Raw genomic sequence first — 14413 nt, 5'->3', positions numbered from 1 at the left:
GAGTGATTTTGCATGCTCATTATAACATTACATAGTTCTGATTCACTGTGCAAATGTGAGACATTTGTCTCCACGATTCATCGCTGGAGCCACGGCAGAAGGATGGCCCTGGCAATATAAAGACACTGCATCCAGTTCTGGAGTTGGATCTGTTGACCTGGCTTGACAATGACTATTTTCAAACATATAAGGTAATGATGCTAAAGTTTCAAGGTGACTTATTTAGGAGTTTTTCTGGTTACCTATTGCTGCCTAGCAAACGCCCCTACAAGCTAGTGGCTAAAACAACAACTACTTTAATATATCTTGTGATTTTGGGGTCAGACATTCATGCAGGCCTCAGCTGGGCAATTCTTCTGCTCCATGTGGAAATGATTAGGATCACTAGGTGGTATTCAGCTGGGGGCTGAGTTGAACTGGAGGGTCTGGGACTGCTTCACCCACATGTCTTGTGCCTTGGTGGGGATTGCTGGAAGACTGGGCTTGGCTAGGTTTCTCTTCTTTTCTTTTTTAATGTAGTCTCAGGGCCTTACCATATGGAATCTCTAGCAAGGTAGCTGGACTACTTTTGTGGAAGCTCAGGGCTCCAGAGACCAAAGTGGAAGCCACCCATACTCTTAAAAATTAAGCCTAAAACTGGCATAGTTTCACTTGTGCCAAACTCTATTGGTCAAAGTTGTCATAGGCCAGCCCAAATTAAAAGGGAGGGCCAAGAGACCCCAACTCTTGATGAGAAGAGTGCCAAAGCATTTGTGGTCATATTTAATTTGCCATAGAAGAGTGAGAAGTTAGGTGATGTCTCCACCCACTGCTTCTCACAACCTGGCAGAACCTCATCCTGCACAAGCAAAATCCGCTCACCACCTTCTGAGCACATCAACCCTAAAGGAACTAGTGATACTTGAAAGGCTATACTCACTGAGCATAACTCATCCTGATGCCCTCTGGTATCTTTTACTGAAAATATATTTTTTGACCTTATCATGGAAAAATGTAGCTTGTAAACAATTTGGAGTACTCATATTCACCAATTCTCAAAACAACCAAGTTGAGTTATAATGTAGACAGTGGAACAAGTGGAAATTTCTGGGCTAGTGATATATATTTAAATAGTACATGAACTCTGCTTTTAATTTTTATAGATCAGATAACCAATATATATTTTAGGAAAACTGTTTAAATTTTGTTTAGATAACATACACCAACCTCAATTTTGAAAATAAATCAGATTCTTGAATGAGATTTTTTTTTTAAAAAGCAGTATTATTTTCTGTTGAATATTATTTACTAAAAGATATTTCCAAATCTAGAATCTCATTATTGACCAATGTGCATATTTAAACAAAATAATATATATAAGGTGACTAATTGAACTAACAAGTAAATACCATGGGTTGTTATTTTCAATCAACAATTGATTAACAAGGACATCAATTTAAATGACCATCATCTTGAAAACCGTAAATTAGGAGTTGCTGATTTGTAAACATGTCACCAACTTAAATTGTCAATTATAACCTGTATAATTGGAATTGAATTTCAGCTAGAATATGTTTTTTATTTAAAGACTATCTCATGCTTTCACTTTAATAAACCTATGTTTTTATGAATTATCTATATTAATTGGATTAAAATCAATATATATGTAGATTAAAATATTCAGTCTACCTAGAATTGAAATACTTTCCTATTTTCATAATTATTATAGATCTACATACATGTTTGTAATACTGTATGCTTCCTACCCTATCTGTGGTAAAATACTCTCTCTCCTTTATACATCCTATAGTTACTCAATTTTCAGAAAAAGATTATGAGAGAAACATTTTCAACAACTTTTTCAAGTATAGATATTTGTATGAGAGCTCTAAAATAAATTCTGTATACAGATTATCTTCTCACATTTTATTTATGAATTGGAGTCTCTTTCAATTCATTTATCCTCTGGCATAGATGTTGTTAAAAAAAAGTATAAGTTTCTGATAAAGAGTCACACAAGTTCACTATTGAGTTTTACTACAATCTTTGGGTAAATGTACTCAACAATTTATTTGCATGTCTTTTACCAGTTAGATGTGAAACAACTGTGTATCTACCACTATTTCTTAAGAGAAATATATAGAATTTTAATGTTAGTATTTAGTGAGATATATATAGCCCCTTAATTCACTTGATAAACATTAATGGAGCTCCTATTCCTGTCAGACTCTTCTCAGCATATAATGATGAATAAGAGCAACCTAACCCTCATCGTCCTGAGAGTGAGCAGACAATAAAATAGTAAATAAAATAATAAATATAATATGAGATAGTAATTAGTGTAATAAAAATTTAACTCAGGGAAAAAGAGAGAGAATGATGGGTAGAGTGGGCAGGAACACTCTTTTAGGTCTTATGGTCAATCAAGTCCTTTCTATGGAGGGGACATTTAACACGTGCTAAATGAACAGAGGGAGTAGACCATGCGTGATCCTGCCCTCCCCCATCATTCTGGCTCTTCTTCCCTGACTAAATTGTTTTACGGCACTAATTAATACTATATATAACTATTTTATTGTCTGCTCCCTTGAACAGAATGTGTACTTAAGGACTTAAAGACAGCAGAGGTTAAGTCTTGTTCATCATTATTTCCCTAGAGGAAGTGTTATAAATATATCTAGTTTTACAGATGAGGCAGCAAAGGTCCTTTAGTGATCCAGTGTCTTAACCAAAATCATACAACCTAGTAAACAGGATGAGGAGGTAGAAGGAATAAAATGAACATATGCTGAGTGTTAATGTGTGCCTCACATCATGGTAAGTACTTTATGTATATTATCTAATTTAATCCTTAAAAAAACTATAGTAATCTGAGTGTCCCCAAAATATCCACATCTTAATCCCCAAAACTTCTAAATGACACCTGATTACAAAAATACGCTTTGCAGACGTGATTTAGCTTAAGGATCTTGAGATGAGGATCTATCATGGATTGTTCAGGTGGGCCCGTGTAATCACAGGGGTTCTTACAATAGGAGGCAGGAGATCAGAGAGGAAACAGATATTGGAAACAAGAGGTTGAAGTGATGTGAGGAAGAGGTATGAGCCAATGAATGCAGGTGGCCTCTATAAGCAAAGAAAGGCAAAGAAATGGATAATCCCTTAGAACCTCTAGAAGGAACTGGCCCTGTCAACACCTTGACTTTAGCCCAGTGAAACTGGATTTGAGACTTCTGGCCTCCAGAAGTGTAAGAGAATAAATTTGTGTTGTTTTAAGCCACAAAGTTGGTGGTAATTTGTTATAGTACCAATAGGACATTAATACAGCAGCCCAGCTGAAGAACTCAAGTAAAAGTTAGGTAATTTGTTCAATATCACAACACCTCTGTAACGGAGTGTTAAATGTTCTTTTCCTATACTCTCAACCAGTGCTTCAAAGCTTATAATCATTGGCAGAAATTGCTCCTGTATTTTAAATAGAGTGCCAAGTAGTTACAAGTAACTCTTACATTACTTATAAAAGATGGCAGGGCAAGTTTTTGTTTTTGTGTTTCATGGGGAAATATTTATTCATTACAGGTTTTCACAATCAGCATCAAATACGCTTCTTCCATATCAGAGACCACCTGCTCTGGTGGTCCAGCAGCCCTTTATTAATAGACATCCAACAGTATTCTTCAATCCAGAAACACTCTGCTTCCGTCTCTGCAAAATGGACCTACACTGCCAATAAGACAATCCCGCAGTGATAGTGCAGCAATAACAGTATGCTTACTGGGGTATAAAATCATTCCAAAGCCTAGTGCCTTAGTCTTGGAATGACTGAATATCAATATTAATTTGATGAAATGGCTGGAAATACCATGCTGATAACTGTTAAGGGGCAGCTTAGCTGTTATCACAGTGAAGATGTCCCTTCCCACAGAAGATGACCCACCAGTGCTACCACTCTCACAGGTCTTAGGTCCTGAGCAAGTGAGGCTTATGTGTGGCCATGTGAGGAACAGCAGAGTGAGCCTAGCCAGGGCACGAGGAAGCTTACTGCCCAGAGCTGACTTGTGCTCCTCCTCTCTGCCACAGCCTAGTTTGCACCCTCCATCCCAACAGTTTGTTGTCCAACACTCTCTGTTTGGGAGCCCAGTTCCCAAGAGAAAAGACCCTCCCTGCCAAGGGGAGGCCAGCAAGCAGATTCACAGCGCCCATTCCTCCCTTCCAGAGATAAGTGAGGCCAGTGACTATGGTCCATGTGGCTTATATTTGTGTGTCATCCTCAAATCGAATTCCTTGTCTAAGATGGACTTAGCTCTCCTCTGAGCCTTTCTTGTTGCTTTGATAAAATAAGAGGGGCTGCACTGAATGCTTCTTCCTAGTCACTTAATACAGGTCACACTCACACTCTTTCAGCTTAGATAAGGTCTAGAGGAGTTTATGGAAATAGGGAATTCATCTGGGTTGTTGAGCTGTGAGCTCAGAAGAGAGTACTGGGACGTGGAGGCTCTTTCCCTGCCAAGGCAAGGTGATGTAAGAAAAGCATACAGAGACTGGCAGTGCCCTTAAGAGAGGTAGACCACATCTCACACCATGGTTGAATGCTATGAGCCACAGAACCTCACGGTCTCATGTTGCATCTTCCCTTGGAATAGAGCACAAGACAGTGCTTAACTGAGTCCCTGCAGGGTGGAGGCATTCATGTACATGGAGGCTTAGAGCTGTTTATTGCCTGGAGTCTTCTGTGAGTGGGAGTGGCTAGAACAGTCCACCACTGCAGAGAGACCTGTGGTGGTGAAGTGGCCTGCACTCCCACCATTGGAAATGGCAAGGATTCATGAGCCAATAGAGGCAGAATAGAGTAGCCCAGCTTCAGTCTTCTTGAATGCGTCCCAGGAAAGAGGCAAGCTTGCCAAGAAGAGAGTCCCCAGAGCCTAACACACATTACAGTACAATGCATGGTGGAGATCTCCACCAGCCTCCGAAAAAATTCACATATGTGCCCTAAGAGAGCAACCATATGTGAATGCCGTCATGCAAAAACAACAAAGGCCAGACTACAAAAATAGGAGAGAAGAAAGACTTTGTTACCTCTTCCACAATTCTCCCTTTCTCTCCTCAGTCCAAGAGGAAGCAGCAAAAGAAGGAAGGGAAAGATGAGGGACAGTGAAAGAAAGTCAAAATGCTGTTTCTCACTAAAAGCCTTTGAGCCATGGGCCAGTCTTGAGCTACAGAGAAGAAAGAAGCTTTGGATGGAATTAGAGATTGGAGCTCTGATTGAGACTGGATTGAACCTTTGAACAACTAAGAATGCATCATAATGATTGAAAAAGAATTGGAAGTAACTTGGAAATTATGAGATTTGCATAATGTGCAATCATGGGCAGGGAAGGTTGATCCAAAAGGAATGTTTAAGAGGAATAGTTGGTGAAAAATAAAGGGGCTTCTGAAACACATTTTCATCAAATTTAGTTCACTCAATAAACCGTTAGCCTTGTAAAATGTGGGATGGAGCAGCTGGGGCTTAAGACCAGACCTCCCATATTACTGTCAAGTTTTCTACACGTTAAAGCATGTAAGTTCTCTAATATTCTTACGAATAACACTAACATTAGAATTTAGCCTCTCATGTCTTTTGTTTCCAGTGACTGTGCCTTTAAAACACATTGTAGTCATCCGTCAATTCTCTTCCTGCCTTACAAAATCAGATTAACTTTAGACTTCCTTGGTTCTTCAAATTATTCTTTTAATTTCTAGTTTGCCTAATTTGCCATACTTTGTTCTTGCTTGGAAGTTTTTCCATTGTTTTCAAGTAATAGTCAAATGGGAGAGAGATATGAGAAGGTAAGAAGTTATAAGATATACTTTCAGGAGATAATTTAGCATATCTTTGATAATCTAGGGACAACATTTTTGTGGTCTTTAGGGTTTATGATTCAAATCAAAGGACAAAAGGAGGAAAACAGGAGCTCATTACTTTGTCTAAATGGTTTCTTGAAAAATTCAAGGTATCTTGAATGTCAACCAATGAAGAAACTGTCAATTTAAATAACTCAATCCTGGTTATAGGAATGATAATGGGAAAGGAAAAACGTCTGTTTAGTCATTAAATGGCCTAAGGACATTTAGAAGATAATTAAATAAAAGTATCTCCTAAACCTGAGACAAATTGAAACACTAAATATTAGTAAAGCTGTTATACAAAATTGTCTTTGGAAGAGTATAAGCTCTCTTCGTCTTGCACTACTTGGAAATTGCTAAGAACAGGCATTTCTCAATTTTCCCTTTCATGCCTTAAATCTTTTTTTCAAGAAAAAAAGAAGTCCAAGGCATTTAAACTGAAATGTGTCATTTAAGGCTAGAAACCTCTCTCTACTCTATTTAGGCATCATAAAAAATAAATATATGTCCATTAAAAATGTTTTGAGCCTACTATGTATGTGTCATTACAGGACAATTGAGGTCTTTTCCTTTGCCTTGTCATAAAATAAGCAATTCAGTAACAGAGTCACAGATTGTCAGATCTGGTAGGGATCTTACGGCTGCTCTGGATCACTCCCCTCAGGGCTGAACTCAGTTATTCAAGGTTTCTCATCTAATCAGTTACAGAAGTTGAATCAGTGACCATTTCTGCTGTCCTATCCAGTGCACCTATTGTCTCTGAACAGCATTTGTAATTTGTATCTTGGCTCCAAACAACACACATTCCTCTCCTTCCCCAGCCCCTCACCCCCTGCCCAAAATACAGGACAAATTTTGGAACAAATTTTATTTTTCTATTTCTTATTTTTAAAATCCAAAATCATGTTGCTTTAAGAAGTGCCTTTTCTCCTCCATTTCTTGCCCCCTTATTTCTTTTGCTCTAAGCCTTAATTCCTTAATTATTCATGCATTTGAGCATCTTTGGTCAAGACACTGTGGCCTGGGAACTGGAGGTCAGTTTTAGGAAAAAAAGGACAATCTATAGGCAGGTGAAACTAGAGAATTTAGACAGTTTGACTCATTTCCCACTCAATGTGTTTACAAGGTTTTGTTGTATTCTATGTCAAATTGGATGCTCATGCCAAAATGAAAATAGGATAATTTTGACCAACTTTCCATAATCATTTCTGAATTAGATAGGGGAAGCTAAAGTGCTTTAACAAAAGACTCAAAATGTAATCGCTAAAAAAAAGTAGACATTTGTTGCTTTCTATGCGATAGTCTAGGGCAGCACTTCCCAAAACATGAGAGCTGTTAGAAAAGAACATTCTTGAGTCCCACTCTAGATCAACTGAATCAGAAACTCTGGTACTGAGGGCCAGCAATCGGTGTTTAAACAATCCTTCCAGGTGTTTCTGATGCAGACTGATGTTTGAAGTCTATAGGAGAGATGGGTGTGTATGCCGGTGAGAGGGGAGTGCCTCTGTTCCACATAGTCATTCAGAGACCCAAGCTGACTACATCTCTGCCATCCCCAACATGCCCACATGAAAGGGGAAGGAGCACAGAGCAAGATATGTAGGAAGTTTCATAAAACAATTATAGTGCTTCTCACATACCTTTTGAGGGAACTTCAGTGCATGGTCACAGCCAACTGCAAGGGAGGCTGAAGAAAGTGATACAGCTGAATTACAATATGCCCAGGTTCTACAAAACAAGGGAGAAGGGATTTTAGTGGACAGCTGATAGTCTCTGCAACAATTACATAATTATCTTTGGACAAGCAGATTTACTGGCGATGTGTTTCATGTCTTTTTTCTTACACTTTCATTGACGTTGCTTTCAGTCAGGTAGTTTAATTCTGGCATTGTACAAGAGTACAGCATCGTGGGAGCTGAGGTAAGAGGGTAATTCAAGAGTAAAGAGTTAACAGTATCAGATGCTCCTGAGAAATCAAGGAAATAAGCACTAAAATTGTCCTCCAGATTTGGCAAAATGAGGGCCATTGATGACCTTGGGAAGGATTATTCCATAAATAATGGTACATAAGCTATGTTGGCTCAGAGTAAATGCATAGGAGGTGAGAAAATGAAAACAGCAGAACACAAATAATTTTTTTTTTTTAAGATTGGCTTTGCAGTGGAGGAAAGATAGGCTGTAAGTGAAGGACGATACTAGGAAGGATTACATACTGACAGAAAAGATCTAGTTGAGAAGGTGTGGGTGAATATTCAGGAAAAGAAAGTTGGCTAAAATTCCTGAGAAAGTATAACGAGGTCCAAACACACAGACGGGAGGGGTGGCCTTAGATAGGAAAAGAAAAAACTGCCTCTAATGTAACAGGAAAGAAGGAGATGTAGGGGGAAAGAGGGGAAAACGGAACTAATCACTGGGGGAATTCAGAGAGGAAGTTTCTAGAGTAACAGATGAATTGCTGAGCAGTATTAAAGACTACTTGAAGTTGCTTTGCACAAATCTATATAAAATCATTGTAATAACATCTTAATGCTGCGCTAGATTGCTATATTAATTTAGGTGCTAATAAGCCCTAAAATTTACATTTATTAGAGTTTCTGTGTTAATTTTTTTCTTTTTGAAAACATTTAAAAATGGCCAAAACTAGGAAAACTATTATATTTTATTCTTGCCTGTCCCTGCTTAATTAATCTGTGTTAGGAATTCCCTAGTCAGTAGGTTTATTACAAATATAGCACTTTGTGAAATTCAGTAACTCTCTCAAGGCTTCAAAGTGAACACTCATATGGGAGGTTTTAAAATGTTGATGTCATTTCTCTATATTTTATTGGAATTTCAGAAAAATTCTGAAAAGAAACTCATCAAATGAACCAGTGCTTCATGTTTATAAAAAGTAATTAAGAAAATTGAGTGCCTAATTCAACATTCAGTTTATGTGCCAAGAAATGAAAAAAAACAGGCATTTCTCAATCATTAAACATATTATTTCCTAATGAAATCTCTAGATACGTATAAATTGTGAAGTGACCTGAATATTTATGCAATGCTATGCTTTTGCCCTTGTAGTCTGGCTGCCTTAGACTTCTGAGTGTAGCCTGTACATTGCTAAAACCCACCATGTTGCTCTGAAAAGTTAAACTTCCCATATCAGGCTCTCACACTTTGTACCACCTAATCACCCCAAGTACGAGACAACTAAGGATAACCCTTATGCTAATTATTCAAATAATTAGGAGGAGCCAATCCTCAGGGAGCCTACAGAACCTAACCAACCCCACCCTGCTTGCCATAGCTACCCTACGTAGCTGCCCCCTACAGCTCAAGTAGGCTACTACCTCGATGCAATTCCCTGTGTGGCCCTGCCTAGCCGCCATCTCTCCTTAGTAGCTGTAAGTAACAAAAAATTAGGCCTTTCATCTATATGAATGTCAGTGTGTTGAATCCTGCCGTCAAAAGAATTCTTAAAGTCGTATAAAATAATTGGCACTGTGGCCATAACCACTGACTCTTGGATAACTTCTTAGGAGACTGCTCTTGGCTTACTAATTGGTTCCAGACCACAGTTAGGGATGAAATTTGAGCTTGTGTTTCAGTCTTATAGCCTGCTACTGTACCTGCTGGTGGTTGCCATGTCTCTCAGAATATTCAAAATAGTCAGTGCTAGTTGGCTCAACCCTGGGGGCTAGATACCAGCCCAGGTATGGGCCCACCTTAGGGAGATAGGAGTGATGGGCCACTTGAGTGGTACTTTCAGGGTAGGATATAGCAGTAGGCTTCCAGTCAGTCTGTTTGGCAGAGGCCTATTCCAGGGGCTTGTTACTTTTTTGACGTTGGCATTTCTTTATTATTATTTGGGGCAGAACTCTGGTTTGTCTGTGTTTCAGGCGACTCCTGTGCAGGAAGATATTGGTTGGGCACCCCCGTGGTAGACAAATGACACTTGGGTCTTGTTGTTGATGTTGTTCCGGTGGGGGTAGCAGCTACCTGTCTTCTTTGCTGCTGCGTACCTTGTTGCTGTCACCAGGGAACTTTATGCTCCCTAGACCCTCAGGAGCATCGTGGGCTGTGCCCTTGGAGACCAGCCGCCCAGTGTCCGGGGGGGGGGTTCAGAGGCAAGAAAACTACTATCTCATCCTAGCACCCTCCTTCAGAACACCTGCCAGTTAACCAATTACTTAAATAAGGCAAGACCCCTAGACAGTGTGCTTGGGCCTTAGTAAGTGCCCCACCAAAGCATGAGAAGGGGCTGATACTTCTGACTATGGGGCTTACTGCGCTGTCCCAAGGAATGGCTGCTACAGCTCTCAAGTGAAAACCCCAATCCTTTAAAGGTGGACTGGGAAGGTAGAGCGAGAGCCAGCTGCCTGCAAGGTGGGCCACTGGACCTCTTCCCCTCCTTTCTTGTAACCACCTAGGAGGTTTGCACTATGAGTTATCAGACAGAAATGGAAACTAAAACCACAGCCTTAGGTGGCTACAAGCCCAAAACAGGGGGAAAATAATGAAAAGGAAAAACCTAGATCGGGGAGGAAGAAATTAAAAGTAAATAAATTTTGTATATATATATGTATGTATGTATGTAATTAAATTCAAACAAAGGTCTAAAATTTGGCCCAATTGGAAATACAAAATTTCCCCCCAAAATTTTTATAGCAAAAAGTGAAAAAGGGCGCTGATTGCCTTTTGTGCCTCTACAGCATAGGCTTTAAAGTAACTTTAACAACTGCTAAAATGCACCAATTGACAAAGCTTCATGGACATAATCATACTGGGTCTCAAATTACAGTTTTACCAGAGGATCTCACTAAATTTAGATGTAGCACCCCTTTTAATTTCAGAAGAGTAACTAAATAGGAACTAGAAAAAAATAGGTATTCTTCACTTTAACTAATAGCTTTGCCTAAATTTCCTAAAATCATAATATCCATTGTCCTAGAATATCCCACATTTGGTGTAGACACTCTGAAACAATGAGTAATAAATTGAAACTAAATAGTCTTTGGCATTACAAATTGGCTTGACAAAAAGGGACCCCCTGGGCCTCCCAGTTAAAATAGTTAAGAGGGCCCAATGTAAGTTAAAACAGGGCCTTCAAGAATTCAGACTTATTATATTAGGCCTAATTAATAAAGGGGTGATTATGCCCACTGCTCCTCCGTTGAACAGTCAAATTTTGCCTGTTCTTAAATCCTCAAAAATTAAAGCAAAAAAACGAAAAAAGAATAGCACCTCAGGGTGGATTACTGCAACTTTAATGCTGTGGTCCCATCCGGTAAGATCCCCATACCCAATACCCAATATCTTTGAATTACTGACCTCATCCAGTCAAAAACCAGTAAATATTTTGGTAGTAGATATTTGGCTAATATGTTCTTGCTCCCTTCCCCCTGCTCCCCAGGGTCCCCAGGAGTTTCTTCTGCTCCTTACCAGACTGCAGAGCCGATTACAACAAGGCCTGGAAACTAGACGTGCACCTGTGCAAGCACAGGGGAGAGATTTGTTTGTGACAATGAAAAGTCTGGCAAAGCCTTCGTCAAGGACTATCCTCTGAGTCACCACATCCCAATCCACACAGGAGAAAAGCTGTTTATTTGTGCAGCTAGTGGCTGTGATAAAAATTCAACACAAAATCAAACTTGAAGCAACATTTTGAACGCAAACATGAAAATCAGCGAAAACAATATGTATGCAGTTTTGAAGGTTATAAGAAGACCTTTAAGAAATGTCAGCAGCTGAAAATCCATCAGTGCCAGCTGAAAAATGAATCACTCTTCAAGGGAAACCATGAAAGATGCGGAAACACTTTGCTCCTCCCAGCAGTCTGAAAGGACACAGGAAGATCCACGAGGGCTACCTATGTCAAAAGGGATGTTCTGTTGTGGCAAACATGTGAGAGAAACCCATAAAAAAGGAAAAAGCATGTGAAGTATGTCAGCAAACATTCAAACACAAAGGTGAAGGTAAGCAACATATGAAAACCTCGGGGACCAGAAAGGGATGTGTGTCAATGTCCAAGAGAAGACTGTGGGAGAAGCGAACTCACGACTGTGCTTAGTCTCCAGCCCCATGTTTTCTCTTCTCATGAAGAAAAGCACCCATTTATGTGTGAACATGTTGGCTGTGGCAAAAGGTTTGCAACAAAATACAGTCTCATGAGGTATGGTGTTGTGCACAATCCTGACAGGAAGAAAATGAAGATCAAAGTAAAAACATCTCATGAAAAATCAAGTTTGGCCTCTCATCTCAGTGGATATATCCCTTCTAAAAGGAAACACCAACAAGGCTTATCTTTGCCTAAAAACAGAGAGGCACTGAATGGTACTGATCTCAAAAGTGCAATACTTACTTTCACCTAAATATCAGATTGTATTGTTTAAAAGACTACAAGCCAACAAGCTCAGTTACTTTCTCTCAGAAGCACATTTCTTTTTATTAAAATCACTGATTTAGAAAAAAAATTGACAGGCACTCCTGTTAGTGCCCTCAGAGACTCCCTCACTATAGAGGCTTTAGCAACCTCTTCTCACGCCTCAAGGAGTCTCTGGACACCTATGACAGCCATAGATTGCCCTTGGCCTTCTAATGTTAGAAACCTTGGCTCTGTGCTACACAACATTAGAGCAAAAATTACTGGCCACATACTGGCCTTTCGTAGAAATAGTGGCTCTCACAGGTCCCTGAGCCTGTGACCCTCTATACTCAGTTGCCCATTATGCTTTGGGTCATAAATGCAGCACACTTCACGCTCAACACCTCTACTGAGGTCTCCTTGATACAGGATGGAGCCAAACCTGGGCTTTCTGGCATATTCCACCTGGAGGACGGAGTGGTCTCTCCTATCCTCAGTCCCTTGCCAGATGCCCGGATGCTAGATAAGGTCGCCCTTCTCCCAGACATCTTAGCTACCTGGGGAGTCCCCTGGGATCAACTGAACGCACAGCAGTGGGAGTTCAGAGACGTATGGAAGTCACTGCCATCACCATAAATGATGGAGCTCAGTAGTATGGTGCTCCCTTCCATCCCCTGACTGGTATGCCCCTGATAAAAGACAGGGCCCACGCGGCCGGTGCGGTGGCATAGAGGTTAAGTGCATGCGCTCCGCTGCTGCAGCCTGGGCTTCAGATCCCAGGCGCACATCCATGCACTGCTTGCTGAGCCACGCTGTGGCGGCATCCCACATAAAGTAGAGGAAGATGGGCACAGATATTAGCCCAGGGCCAGTCTTCCTCAGCAAAAAGAGGAGGATTGGCAGACGTTAGCTCAGGGCTAAACTTCCTCACAAAAAATAAAATAAAATGAAGGACAGAGCCTAAGAATTGGGCCAAGAATTGTCCCTGATAGAGGACAGGGCCCAACTTCAGACAGTCATTTTAGCACCAGATGTCCTAGTCAGCAAGTTACCCCATCTACACATTTTTTACAAATTCTTGAGTCATTGCCTAAGAGTTGTGCCCTCTGTTCAGGGTAAAGAACTCTGTGAACCTCTCATCTCACAGAACCTCTTATACCCAAAGTATAAATCAAGGTCACATGCATCTCTACATAGCCTAAGGCCACAGTGTAAGGCCTCATCAGGGCACTCCTTATCCCCTTTGGACTGCCAGACATTAGTGACAGTACCCAAGACACATTTCATTTCTCAAAATACATAATACTGGGCTCTTAGAAAAGGCATTCAATAAAACTCACTTCCCCAATAGGTCTCAGACGGCTGGTTTAATTGAGAGACCTAAAGGGCTCCACACAGAACTCTCCTTTCAGTTACAAAATAACAAATCACCATATGGTGTCTGTCTTGCCTGCATTAATCTCTCTTAATTCAAGGCCCTTTAGCCGACTCATACCACACACCAGCTTTAAAAAATCTTCCTATTGACCTTTCCTATATTTAAAGGGGGAATACATTTGGCTTACATGTATATAAAGATGAATTATCAATGAGACTTTAATAATGTATCTTCCTATCTTTATGGATTTTCGATTCTGCTCCCATCCCATAGAGCTGGAGGCCAGAACTACGGTACATACTCTCCTAGGACTTGTTCACCATAGATTGTCCCATGACCAGGACCCTGCCCATCTGATATGGGCCCCACGTGAGCCTAAACTTCTACTATCCAAAAAATCTTTGTCAATATTCAGGTTATAGGGGGTGGATAATTAACCCTTGCTCTCTCTCTGATTCCCTTCAGAAAATTAAAATTATTTTTCCAGAGCCATTTCCATAGACAATGTGGACCCCCAAAAGAGAAACAAAAAACTGGACTTAGTAAATAAAATAAAAATAACATTTGGAGATAATAATAAAATCAACACTGTATCCCATAATGATGAAACCAGACAACCCCTCATTGGTAAAAATACATGCCAGAGGAAAATCAATATCAGACAACAAAGGTCTGTCAAATGCAGCTACACACCATTCTGTTGTTGTTGGTCTCATTCCTGTTGGTCCAGATGCTTTCATTGGTTTGCAATCTAGAGGCTCAAACCCTCCAATTAAGCCATTGTTTCAACCAAACTTGGCAGATACTGAAGCCCACATCCT

The 14413-nt window shown here is 40.1% G+C and overlaps 1 pseudogene; it reads left to right on the top strand.

Moving 5' to 3' along the window:
* The first annotated feature begins 795 nt into the window (after positions 1-795).
* LOC131422976 (transcription factor IIIA-like) lies at positions 796-12850 on the top strand (annotated as a pseudogene).
* The last annotated feature ends 1563 nt before the right edge of the window (positions 12851-14413 follow it).

This window comes from Diceros bicornis, chromosome 3 (genome assembly GCF_020826845.1).
Source record: "Diceros bicornis minor isolate mBicDic1 chromosome 3, mDicBic1.mat.cur, whole genome shotgun sequence".
In the NCBI taxonomy this organism is placed as follows: Eukaryota; Metazoa; Chordata; class Mammalia; order Perissodactyla; family Rhinocerotidae; genus Diceros; species Diceros bicornis.
Note: the sequence above shows the minus strand (reverse complement) of the source record. Positions and strands in the feature narration are given on the sequence as shown.